General features: G+C 27.7%; 1 protein-coding gene across 1 annotated transcript in view; it reads left to right on the top strand.

Moving 5' to 3' along the window:
• Positions 1-14,762, top strand: part of Cht7 (chitinase 7) — a 78,287-nt gene that overhangs the window by 16,570 nt on the left and 46,955 nt on the right. The window lies entirely within an intron of this gene.

The raw sequence follows: 14,762 nt of genomic DNA, 5'->3' as shown, positions 1-14,762 counted from the left end.
ATACGTTTTTTTTTTTTGTCTAATTTCGTGAAATAAAATTTCGTTTACACTTATTAATTAGCTTATTTGAGGTCACCCCCTCGAGCCATTAAGATTGAGTCCCAGAACGTGAAGATCCAATCATTAGATCAAAAGTAATGCATGATATTTAATTTTTTCTTCTTTTTTTGCTCACTGTTCATCTTAAAAAGAACCTCTCTAAGCTGGTTGCTCTAAGGTAGATTTCATTCAATCTCAAGTGTGAATAAAACAGTTTCAACTACTTTGATTATGAACCTTATGAGGTTGATTTTTGAATTCAACTTCAGATATACCTCAAATCAATCCTAACAACTTAAAACAACCTTAAATAAACTTTCGAAATTTATATTTTTGAAATGGACGTAATTCTTTTTTTAGTCCAGTTTTTGTAAAAAGTTAAAATCTCTCGAATATTCGAATATAAATTATTTCAGTATTTCTCAATATGCAAATTGCTTTTCTTTCCTTCCTTTTTCTCTTATTAGGAAAGTTTAAATGCATATTCTACAGAATACAGCAGTCTTATATTCTCTTTTCTTACATTCTCATACACATAATATCTATATCGCTTTAATAAACAGACCGTGATAATGTTTTAAAAACACCTTATCAAAAAAAAGTTATAGAAACTCTTCCGCAAACTTATTTGTTTTATGAACGGATGCAGAAAAAAACTCACTATTTTTTATCCCTTAACAGCCACAACGGCCCATTTCACGCACTCAATTATGACTGCAATAAATTATAGGCCCATATTTGTCATTCAAAGAGATCTTTTGTTCGCTGATCCCAAACATTTTCACGCCTCTTGAACTATTCGTCGCATGAAGTGAAACATCCTCGGCGCTCTGTTTTTGTCCTCTTTGAATTTATTTAAAGAAAACGATCAATCAATTATACTAGATTTCGTGTTTATGATTGAAAAGATAACATTTTTTGATATTTTTTTTTATTTCTATTTTTAATGCCACAATAATTTTTATTTACTTTTTTTATTTCTAATAACTATAATAATCATAAATTTATAATAATTATTAATTTATTTAATAATAATTATTAATTTATTAAATAATAATTATTAATTCATAATATTTTTTAATTTCTAAAAAGTATAATAATTATTAGTTTATAATAATTATTAATTTATAATAATTATTAATTTATAATAATTATTAACTTATATAATAATAATTGTTAATTCAAAATATTTTTTTTTATTCCTACGTCATTTAAAAGATTTATTACTACAGAATTTTGTTAAAATTATTTTAAGTTACTTTTTTTTAATGTCGGCATAAATTTTTAATCAAGTCTATCTCCATTTAAATGTAACATGTAATCATAATCATTCGGTGGCAATGTTAAACTTATCATGAACTAAATAACTATCATTATTTCAATGAACTGAAACAGATGCTTATTAAAAAAATAATAAATTCAATTGAATTTGCGATAATACCACCTTTTTCGCCACGCACTCTCTGCTCCTTCTATTGTACTGTGCGAGATGTCCTAATGATTAAAGAGATTTTGTTGACACGTTTGTCTCACATTAGCCCTAAAGCTAACCTTATTTTCTACCCCCAAGCTAAACTGCGTTTTAGAAAACATTTTCCCGCTTGCGCTGTGAAGCTCAAGCAGTGTTTGCTTTACATTGGGGAAATCGGTAGCGCGGTGCAAAATCTCTCTACTGTTTAAAAAAACACAAGCTTTTGTTGGAATGTAAACTCCATGTTTCATCTAAGTAAATTTCTTCTTATCCTATTGGGAATATATAATTTGCTCATACCTAATTATGAATGCATCCACATAAATATATAAATTATAAATTTTTTTAAACTCATCTAAAATTTAATAAATGCAGTCAAACCTTAAGGTGGACTCAGAGGCAAAAATGTTTATGAAATTTTTAATTCAATTTATTTTTATCTTTTATTAGCAGACACTCTAAATTTGCAATAAAAAAAAGTCGATAATCTGCGAAGAATAATAGTATTGTTTTTAATTTTATCCATGAAAAATATTAACGATTCTTAAAGCCGTACCGAGATTTTTTTTTAATCTTTTACTTTTTATATACCTCACACAGTACAATAAAATTAATTCTGTTAGCACAAATTCGATGGCATTTGATTGACAACGACATAACCTTTTTTATTTATCTGTCATTTATTTTAGGAAAATTTATTCCCATTTTTTCTAATCATGCTCAAAATAAAATTTGAAAATGAAGAATTAAAAAGACAAAATGAAATTCACATTATTAGGCTTAAAAATTAAGTTGGAATTATCTAATGAATAAAAAATTGTAGGAATAAAAAATATTTCATTCATACAAATTGAAACACTGATTAGAATTTTATTTTACTATGCTTTACAACTTTAAAATCTACATTAAAATATGTTTGACCTGAATAATTTACCGTTGATATTTGGAAATTTAAGTACATCAAATTTATAAAGACGTTTCTCAAAGTTAACGGATGCAATAGTTTATTTTCTTCTTTTTCTTTACGTTTCGCTGTGTTATCCCCAAAAATACATAAAAGATAGCAACAAGAACTAGTTACATTTTTTCGAAACAAAATGAACTTAGTGTGTTTCTTATACACCGAATAACTTACTCCTGGCCTATAACATAGTGGCACACTTTCCAAACTATTCCTTAATGGCAAATAAACACGAAACTATAAGTGAATGTTTTATTTTACGACAAACCTAAAACAAATACAACAAATATATACAGTAACTGTAACCACCTAAAAAAAAGAAAACATAAATGCCGAATCAAACTTTTATTTACTGCTCATCGCAATTCTTATTGTTACTCTCCAAATTCTTACTCTACTTTCAAACAAAAAGAAATGTACATTAAATATGAATTTGATGTAAATGATGGTAAATAATCTAGATAGACAGTGACATAAAAATAGATTTATAGTGTAAAAGCAGTTTCTATAAAAAAAATTATTTTCTTTTTCAAAAAAATGAAACAATGCGTGTGCTCCTTTTTCTTCTGAATATCTTAAACCTTTTGTTTTGTTTTCTCAGTTGTGCCCAACTAGAAAAGGTCTCATAATGGTTTAAACAAGGGTAAGGTGTTCTCCAACTATTTGAGTTTAATTCAGTTTTTTAGGTCAAGGTTGGCCTAAGAAAAGTAAAACAGGTTTAACATTTCCTGTTTCTTGGAAGAAAACGTATTGAACACGTGCATAAAAACACAATATTGCACTGCAAGGAAGTGTCCACAAAAGGACAATAGAACTGCTCTCTTAAATAGTGCTGGTAATTTTCGACCTCGTTATATACAATTAAGAAAAACATCAAAAAGGGAATGCAAATTGTCAAAATTGAAATTCTGTCATAATTTGGACAATTACTGAAAATTGCTTATTGTTTTATTTTTATGAATAAGAGCCATGATTAGGCAAAATATAATTGCAGCAATAATTTAATTTAGGAATATTTCTTTTGAAGAACTATTTTTTTTTTAAATGGAAATTCATTTTTTTTTAAGAAATGAGATATTAAAACAATTTTCTACGTGTGCAATAAAGTTTTTTAGTATATAGTTTATTATTAAATGTTATTTACTAATTTTACTAATTACTGTAATCAGGAAAATATTTATGGTGATAATTATCTATTTGTTTGCGTAATTTGATTACTTTTTCAAGTATCATTTTACATATGTTACTAAAAGCAGAGAACAAAATTGATGCTTTGTTTCGGAAAAAAGTAATAATTAGGCAAAAATAATTTAGTAGAAAAATAATTGTGCGATAAATAAATGAAAGTCAGTATTTTATATTTAATTTACGGAATATTGTCATAAAGAAGAATATAATTATTGCAAAATATTAATTCTAAGAATTCTAATTTTAAGAAAAGAAATTTGTTCTTCACTTTTTTCTGTTTACCAATATATATCTTCTTTAAAATCAATATACTTGCTCTTTAAAAATACATTTTTTTATGGTTTAAGCAAATAATTTTATCTTGGCCCCAGTTTGGCTCAAAATTGGCTCGATATCGGTCCTATATGAACGTTCACCGAGGGACCAATATTGGGATGCCTAGATTTTTTAATATTGGTCATATATAGGGGCAATTGTTCTTATATTGGCTGAATAATTAATATAAATATCGGGTTAATCTGACAATTCTATGCAGGGTCAATATTGGTTGTAAAGCAGCGACGGTCATAAAATAAAATATTGCTATCAAACAATGCCATTTTAAAACTAAGATGATTTTCCAACCACTGCTGTCCTTTTCGCGCATAAATATTTTCAAATCTTAAATGATATGAATAGTATTCCTCGACTTTTACTAATACCAAAGAATAACAAGTTACAAAGCCCATCTTTCTGAAAATTCTAGCTATCTACTCCAGGGGTCCGAATCAAATGTGAGATGTGGGAATGTGAGAATAGATCATTTAAAATGAACTAAAAATTAAATCTTTATTTCATAAATAAACCAATTTATTCAAACAGGAGCTTTTTTATGCGTGGAAAATGGAAAGAAAAAGCTTTTCTGTTCGGTTATAAGAAAATTCAGTGAAAGGTATCGTCAGAATTAGCAGAAATATAAAAACATTTTGAAAATTTTATGTGAGATACATAATTCTGATTCTATCTAGTATTAACTAAAATTATCATTAAATTAGTTTAAATTAGTTCAGTTATATGTTGAGAATTACCACTCCGTCAATTAATGGGTTGGTAAAGCGTATTAAGCATATTTATTAGGTTTACCAATCTTGTGATCATAGATCACCTCCTTCCATTATTTATAGCAGGCAATGATTATATAGAAGCCTCCTGTTCATTATTTTAACTACTTGTTTATTGTTTTAACAATTTATTTATTTATTTACTTATTTAATTACTTATTTATTTATTTATTTTATTATTATTATTTTTTTTTTGAAAATCAGAAAAATTAAACTTTGGTTACAACAAAAAAAATTTCAGTAAATAATTTTATTTTTAGATTAGAGTTTTAGCAGTTTCTGATCTTAATTTCTGATTCTGGTAAAAAAAACGTTCAAAAAAAATATGTCAACTTCTCATAAATAGTTTGCTGCCCTAATTATACAACAAAGCCACAGCAAGTCATAACTTTATTTCTTTCAAATAATTTAAGCCTTGAATCCTTTTTATTAAATGACATGAATTAGTCAGAAATATTTATTTCATCACCAATAAAACGGATCACAAAATTTCGTGATCCATGGGAGGTGTTTGAAAATTCTCATTCGTGACAAAATACTATTCGAAACTAATAATGCATTTTAAGGTCAATTGGAGAATCGTGGTCCCAATACAAACCACAGTATACAATTACTTTGATTTCTATTATTTTTAACATACATCTCCATCATGAACACGTAACAATTTTAAATAGAATTAGAATATTTAGTATGGTATTATGTCAAAAATCAAGAGAAAATCGAGCGCAAGATGATAAATAACAACTATATACTGCAATTGAATCAGAAACAAGTTGAATAACAAATAACATCATAATCATATTATTTGAAATGCAAAACATAATTATTATTTTATTGTCATTATTTTTGATAAATTGGATTGATCAGATTACTTGTTAAAAGTATGCAAAAACTAGACAAATATTATTATGTAAAATGTTTTATCGGAGAACATAATTTGCCGTTTATATCCGAAAAATATGCTAATAAGGTAGTAATTTAATAGAAAAAACATTCCATGCTACTTTATTAAAAAAAAACGTTATTAACGACAAAAACGAAAAAAAAAAATTCTCAACTACATTATTTCATTAAAATGTTTTTTTTTAAATATATATTACTTTTCCAGCCATTGTTATTCTAGTTATAAGTTATTTTGTTAAAATAATCAAATGCTAAATAAAAATAATAAAAACAATTTATCGGAAACAAAAGGAAGTTTTTATAAAATTTTTACATTTTTTCATTGATGATTATCAATTGTTACTATTATTCACAGAAGCAGTAAAGAAAAAAGGAAGCAATGGAAATAAAAATATGGCCACCGAAGCCGACGTCTTCAGGGGGTACCAGCTCCGAAAGCCATAGAACCAAACGTTTTCTTTTGAGAGAGCCAGACCAGGTACCCCCTGAAGACGTCGGCTTTGGTGGCCATATTTTTATTTCCATTGTTTCCTTTTTTCCTTATTGCTTCAATTAATTTTTCTTTTGAAAATTCTGCTGCTTTGCGCGTTTCTTTCAAAGAAAGTTCTGTTATTACAAAATTAAATATTTTGTATTCTTTTACTTATAGAATACAAAATATTTAATTTTGTAATAACAGAATACATTCATAAGAAAACTTAACTAGCAAGAAAATTTTAAGAAAACTTATCTATTTAACTGCTTTATATTATAAATTAATAAATTTCTTCTTTAAAAAATATCAATCATTAAGTGTTTTCGCAGAAATATTACTCATTCCTAAGATTTTGAATAAAACATCTTTTTTGAAAATAAGGAAATTTTTGGCTTAAAACAAACAGAAAATTATAATTGAAATAAATGAAAACTTTTGTTATGAAGATTCGCAGAACACGATAACAAGGAAAACTCGCTACAAACATTTTATTATCATTAAAGAAAGCAAATTTGTAAACTCGCATTGTTTTATTCGTTACTAAGTTTCTTCTCTTAAAATATTTATTATTTAACTGCATATTCCTACTAAATAATCAACTAGCCTACATAATCTTTATTTTTTTTTCTTCAAAACATTTAACAGTTCATTAATGTTTGGAATAGAATTAATAGTCTAACTGTATCCTATTCTTTGTTAAATAAAAGGGCATATTCTCAGAAACAAGTAGTTTTCAAAAACTATTGTAAAATATTATAATATATTATACATTATATGGTATTTTTTATACATTTTTAAGTTTGTAGTTTTGACGGTTCATGCATGTGAAAATTTCAATAGGAATAACATATAATGTAATATAAATTATCTAAAGAGGAAGACGATCCTTAACTTATAATAACAGAATGTTATTCATTAAGGAACAAGCATAACAAATTATGGAAAAAAAGAATATATATTTGATTTGATGCAAGCTACATAAATTTTCTATTGCTAATACGAGAGGTTGACAGTTGATTGTAGAGACAGCAGTTGAATAGAAAAAAATAACGATATTTTACGCATTATGCATTATAAATGTTAAAACTTTAAGGCAAATATATGAAGAAAATTATTTTTCGAGTGCGCAATAAAAAAATGAATACAATAAAAAAAAATATTAAAACTAAAAAAATATGCAATTATAAAATTAAAAAAAAAAGATAAAATTAAAGAAATCCTTAGCTAAAAATACTATTTCTTGGTCAATGGTAAGCTATTTACGAAACAGCCACACTGTTCGAATTTTCGTTCTAAAATTATGGTAAAATAACCGGAAGCAATCTGTTCATTCAATTAATGGTCTTCAAGCCATGCTCCAAGATATTATGATAAAATTACCAAAATTAGTTCAACTTTAACGAAAAATATAAAACAATATTTTATTTTTAATTTTACCAAAATAATTATCAGAGCGGTTCGGTAAAAGTTACCTTGCTTTTTGATTTTCCCATAGAGCCAGAAGCATGGTAAATTTTATCATATTCTGGCAGTTTAGACCATAATTTTTTTTCTCAGTGAGTCATAAAGAAATCGCAACTCGATTGTACCTAAAGTGAGAAACTACCAATAAACTGAAGCATTTTTTCTCATTATTTCAGTTTTATGTTTTCGTGTCTTCCATTGTTTTACAGGAAAATTTATAAATATATTGTAGAAACATACTCTTTTTCAACTTGGATATCGAAATTTTTTCAATTAGTCCATTCTTTCACCAATAAATCTTTTGCAAAGTTAACCCAAGGATGTATTCACAAAATTCTTCTTTTTTTGTTTTGCTTTTTTTAATTCACAGTCATTCAAAGTGGCCTTTCAAGCCTACATCCCATGGAGCACCCCGCTTGTACAGAAATAAATATTCCAACGACCTTCATTGAAATCGAACACAAGATTACATTTCAGACAATAAATCAAAGCGTCCTCTAAAATACCTGTTAAGAACGTGTTAGAACGGGTTGATTTATCAACTTTCACACAAATATGTGCCATCCAATGTTTCTTAGTAAATACCTGTTCCAACTCATTAACTGTGACTCATCTACTTCCGACATCTTGCAAATATAACTGGAAATATATACAACAGTATTTCAGAGATAGTAAACAAGAACTTCGCAAAACGAGGAAGAGTAACAAAATGATTAATTGGACCATTTTAGTTGCAAGCAAGGAACGAATTCTGAAATTGAACTTTTCACCGAAATTTTCCTGATCTTTGAATTTCATCATTCTGATTGATGACTTTTTTTTAATTACGAAACTTTTTTTTCTTTTTTTTGGTATGAAACTCAATTTTTATTGTTCAAATCAATAGATCATCATTAAGAAGGAATGAAGGTTTCAAGAAGTTGATAATTTACGATCGTAAACTCTGCATTCAATTGTCACAACAATGATTTAAGAGATGATTGATCATTAATTTTATTGCTTCGCCTACCTGCAGTTCTTTTTTGCCGGCAGTTCTTTTTTCGCCTCAGTATTTTATTTCTCATGCATGTCTAATGCATTTATCATTTCAATAACACCTTACTAAATTGAAAATCAAAATACAGTGTTGAAATGTCGAAAACTAAATTATAGATTTCCAAATATAGAAAAGTTATTTTTCTTCTATAGTGAGGAGATAACTAGCCAACATTATCATTTTTTGATTTTTCCGTTTTTAAAAGAATAACACACATAAAAATTCATAACGAACTACAAATTTTATTGGAAAATAACCAATATAATAAATGGCACTGTATCAATTGTGGTATTTAAATATACCGAAGAGCCATTACATTATGACCACCCTGCTAATAACATATAGGACCACCTTCAGCCCTCAAAACTGCTAGCACCCACCGTGGCATTGATTCCACAAGGTACTGATAGGTAGTTGAGGTACCTGGTACCAAGCACTCACCAACTGGTCCTGCAATTCCCTCACATTGCGAGGGGGTAGCGTGGCAGCACGAATTTGGTTTTCCAAGTAGGACCACAAATGCTCTACTGGATTAAGGTCAGGTGAATTTGGGTGCCAAGAAATGACTTGAAAGTCACTGGAATGTTCCTCGAACCAATCCATGACGATTCGACCCTTATGACGTGGTGCATTATCCTGTTGGAAAATACCATCCCCCGCAGGAAAAACTGTTGCCATGAATGGGGGAAACTGGTCTGCAACTATATTCAAGTAGCTTACAGACGTCAGGGATTGTTCTATGAGGATTATGGGTCCTAATGTACCCCATGAAAACATTGTTCCTGGGCGAGAAACCATGAAAACCTGGGCGAGCCCATTGTTATAGGTGGAGGGTGGTCATAATGTAATGGCTCTTCGGTGTATAATACTTGTTAAGTAAAACTCATTATTTTTTCTGTAAATTACGTATTACTTAATAAATAATTTATTTTTAAGAAAAAGGCTTCAAAACCCAAGGTAAATTATGTTTTTATATTACAACGGCGTGAAATTATAATTATACAGAAACCTCTAGGATAGGAGGCACTGAATTTTTTCTATAGACTTTGTGTTGAAGAAAACCTTTACAGGAGATCATTGAAACCTCTCCCAGGGAACGGGAAAACATCTGCACCAAATGCGGAAAAGGTCAAATAAGGAGACACGAAAAAATATCAAAACAAAAAATTTAACGAAACGAATAAGTAGATTAAACTATATTAAAAATATTTATGTAAGGCTCTTAGTTAGAGAGCTCTTTTTGACGAAACAGCCTAATTGGTAACCTTTGGTAATTTTTCTTTCCATAAATATTTGCAATACTCTTTTTTTGGAATGTCTAAAAGTAAATGATTGAGATAATTGACAGACGGGACAAAACTTTCAGATGGAATGCAGATTCCCCAACCCTGGTTTAGAGATTGATTAATAAACTTAGGAGCAAAGATAAATCTATTTTTGTAATCTTAATTTGGTGTCTTGTTAGAATTTTATTTTATTCGCTTGTAAAATCCCGAAAAAATAGTTCCATTTAGAAATGGAATTTAGTTCTTTATAAAAATAGAAATAGAAATAAACTCCATAACAGAGAAAGGAATTTTTTATGAGTAATCAATCTATAAGCCTAACAAAGAGAGAAAAAAAAATTCTGTCTAAAGCAATAATATCAAGTGTGAATAAAAAAAATGAAGAAAAACTGCTATTGACAAAATATTTAAATACTTTCTTACACCATTTCAGTCTTACTAAATAGAAAAGTATCTCTCTAATTCATTTTCTACTGTCATTTATATTTTAATTGCATCTTCTTTTATCTGAGAAAGAATATATTTTTTTAACAAAAACATCGCATTATTTATCCATCACTCAAGGAGGTGTTGAATAGCATTGTAAAAGTTGTATTTTTCCAAACTAAAAACAAAAGATATCTTTCTCTTTCTGCAGCAACCGCGCATGCCAATTCTAATTCAAACTTCTCTAAATGATTTCGCAAACCATTAGCACAATGTTTCATCTAGATGTAAATGATGAATTTAATTTATATCTCCAAAATGGTAATTTTCTCGAAATTGAATGGTGTACCTGAAGGTCGATCTTCTTTGTTTTGTAACGGATTTTGTCGTCTCAATGCCGTTGAAGTCACGTAAAATTCACAAAAATAGTGCAAACATTAGGTAACTGTAATTTTAAAAGAGTTTACACCTTCTGGAAGAAGGTTTAGGTTAGAACGATAAATAATGGATGTATTGAGAAAGTTTAGTTTTATATTGCGATGCATTTTGTGAAAAATAATTTTGAAAAATATTTTACTTCGCGGTTACAAACAGTTATATATTTCAGTAAATATAGTGACTTTAAAATCCTTACCATTGATTTCAACTACTTCCCTAAGTAATAAAAAAATAATAATTTGAATAATTCAAAAAGTTTGCTAGTGTAAGGGAAAACTTATGCAAGATTATTGATACGTCTACAATAAAGGCGAATATTTACACTTCTAGTCTAACTGATCTTGATAAACATTTTCTTTATCTGTGGTTTATATTTTCAAAAATATTTCATGCAAAATTTGTTATAAATTATATTTGAACCGAGACTTGATAAAAAAATAATTAATAAATCGTAGCCAGTGGTTGTAAAAACTACATTATTTTCGTAGTTTACCACAACTACGACTACTTTGTTACAAATATAGTTAACTACAACTACTTTTTTCTAATTATCGTGACCACAAATTACTTTGGAATCGTATTAACTACAAACTACTTTGATGAGACGAATTTTACTGGAGAATTGAATTTATGCCTTTGTTCAAAATGGTTTTGAATAAGAAATTGGTTTCCACTAAATATAAGTGAATAATTAAGAATCATTTATTCATGTTTACATATACCAGTTTGTTATTCCGAAAAAAAATTTGTCGACTTTGTTCATTTAACCTTCAACGTTTTTATTCCTTTTTCGACAGCAAATATTTAATTTAAGTAATGAGAAACTATCAAATACTAGCAATTTTTTAATTGTTTAATACTCTTTTAGAAATTTAGTACATCGAAAATACGTTCCCTTCCCCTGAAATAACATCAATATTTCACAAGTCTGCATTCGCATGTGAGAGTGTGACCGAAGAGATTAATTATCTATTTTTTGTAATAATTAGTTTATATATTAGTTATACTTTATTTTAAATACGTAATTTCTATGAACGCTCAGCTGCAAACACAGCATTCAGTGACGCATTCAGCATTTCATTGCATTCAGTGACGGACCCTCAAAGATACATCAAATTCGAAAAATTAGTTACGTTAGAGCCATGTTACTAAACTAAAATTAAAAGTAGTTTGCCTGGGATCACTAGAAACTACTGTTTTTTTTGTATCGCACTACTCACTGCAGTACTTTTTTGAAAAAGTAACGCACTACACTACAAACTACGAAAAAATGTAGCGACTTCCGTAGTTTCATTATTTGTAGTGAGCTAATTCCGACCCCTGATCGTAGCTTTAGGGTCATTTAATTTAAAGGTGTTTTATATCATGGTATTTTTCATTAGTTTTTGTTTGTGATATTTTTATCTGATTTTTTACAAATATTTTTCCTTGAAACTTAGGAGAATGGAAATTTTTTATGCCTTATGAAACTTAATTAAAGTTGCAGAAAATTTTTACGATATTGCATTTCAGCCACTTATTTTATAATTTAATATTGAATTGATTTTTCTTACATGAAAGTTCTTTAATACAAACTGTTATGGAATTCCTTTTTCTTTTATATCTTATATAAAAAGAACCCAAAATATATAGATTTCTACTACTTAATAAGCTATGTTTGTTTAGAATAACACAGAAGCAAAATAGAAATTGTATGAACAGTTTTGGAGATATAGTTGGAATATAATTAAAAAATGTAGTTTACTTGAAAACACGATAAAAAGTTGGAATTTCGTATATAAAATTGGAAAAATATGTCCAAGTTTGAACCACAAATTCATTTTCTATCTATAGCAATGAGAAAATATAATGCAAAGAAAAATTCGGTGCTTAATTTATTTTCCCTGCTGACCTAGCTAAACAAAGTTTCATTTGTACGGTAACGTACAGCATTTTTCGAAAGTTTTAGGAAATATGAAATGTTTTAACACACTAACATTCTGTACTGCTTATTGGGTCAATATTGTTAAGCCCCTTACCAAAAAAAGAAGAAAAAAAGCTTGAATTTCTAAAATTACTTTAAGAAAAAATAAAATAAAGTTAGACAAACAAGGACTGGCATGTTTAACATAAAGTTTTAAACATTATAAGTACTCCAAAAAAGTAAAAATGAAAAATTGTTTTACTTGTGTTGCAAGTGTTTTACTTTACAATAGATATTTTCACTCAATATTATTCTCACATTCTATTATTGATAAATCGTTAAATGTATGAAAAAAAATGTATACTCTAGTTAAAGGAAATGAAGAATACATGTTTCAAATACTTACAAAATTTAAAAAGTTTTTTAACCTGAACAACAATTGCCATTGTTTACTCGTATATCTTAATAAACAAAAACAAAATGAAAAAAGAACAATCGTGGATTGTCTTCGTAACACTTAGGAGATAAATAAATTTTAAATTTGATAACTATTCTTTTGGAAACTATGCCATTAAAAGTTATTCAAATACATATTTTTTCAACAACAAACAGTTCTTTTGTAACTATTTCAGTTAAGAATTAAAAATACTATTTCGTAAAATTCCATTCAAAATTATGCATGTATCACAAAAAACAATACCCATGATCAAAGAAAACTTGAACTCATTTCTTACTTGATGTCTAGTCATTTGAAAAGGCGGTGTTCTTCAATATTCAACTATCCCCATCTTCACCATGGTAAAAATACGAACTGATTGGCATAAAAATTATCAATTTTACAAAACAAACGATACTTGCGAGAGATTATTTTGTTAAAAAAGTTAATTAGTTAAGGATACAGTAATTAAAAGATTTGTTAGAGTAAATGCATTTCGTTTACGCCCGGACCAAAAGATTTGCAATACGAGTTTAGATTGACAAGATATAAGGCTATTAAATATTTCGGTTTTGAGATTACTAAATAGAGATGACAGCGGTGAGCAAAAATGGTTCGTGAAAAATCAGTTACGGTTCCAAATAAAGTTCATTAATTAGGGATCGAAATATTAAAAGTTAAGATTTATTAGTTAAGTTCCAAGGGATCTTTTTAAAACATTTCTGTGGTCTACCTTCTTTATTAGGCTTACCTCTTGAAGAACCAAAACTCAAGATAGCACACAGAAAAAAAATTTGGTAAAATAACCGGTCTATATGATAATGACATTTTAAAAAGGAAGAAAGATCTAGAAAAAAAGAAAAGTCAAAGAAAAGAAAACGGTAAAAAAAGATCATAATTCTTGTATTAAAAACTAAAATATATGACATTTAAACTATTAATTTGGTATTACATCCGTTCATATGGAGACCAGAAATTATTGTTTTTATATTATATAATTTATATTACCACACATTTAGTAAAAAATGGAAAACTGAAAAGTAAATTTAGCCGAATAATTATTTTTTTTTTTGCCCTGTTCTGAGGTATGAAGGCTAAAATTTCAGAGCTTTCTGGTGTTCCCCTAGAGACAGAAACACTGTAATTTATACCACATTTAGGTGATTTTAACCATAATTTTTTTCTCAGTGTTCGATATTGAAAACATTGAATTTTTGGATGTTTAAATTTAATGGAGATTCCTACATATAAAGGCAAAAAAAAATCACTTTTGTGAAAATTTAATCAATGTAAATTTTCTTTTACCTGCATTACAAAAACATACAACTGGAAAATTCTTTTTATTACAAATAAAAAACCCATTGAAAACCAAAATTGTTGAACCCTGAGTCTATCTCATCTCTTCTATTCAAGCAAAGTAATAAAGTCAGAAAAATGGGATATATTTTATTAAAAAGGAAACTAAAGTATAAGAGAAGCAAAAGCCTTAATGGATTAGTCTTGGCTACTTTAAAATAAAAAATTTAAGTAGACAAAATTCAAGGAATGACCACATCAAATTAGCGAGGAAATATTTATAGACTCAGTCTGTAAAATTTTCAGGAATAATTCACCAAAGCTTTACGTTGCATGCAAA

This window comes from Parasteatoda tepidariorum, chromosome 1 (genome assembly GCF_982258835.1).
Source record: "Parasteatoda tepidariorum strain Cologne lab strain chromosome 1, Ptep-v5.0, whole genome shotgun sequence".
Lineage (NCBI taxonomy): Eukaryota > Metazoa > Arthropoda > Arachnida > Araneae > Theridiidae > Parasteatoda > Parasteatoda tepidariorum.
This window is presented reverse-complemented; position numbering and strand designations above follow the sequence as displayed.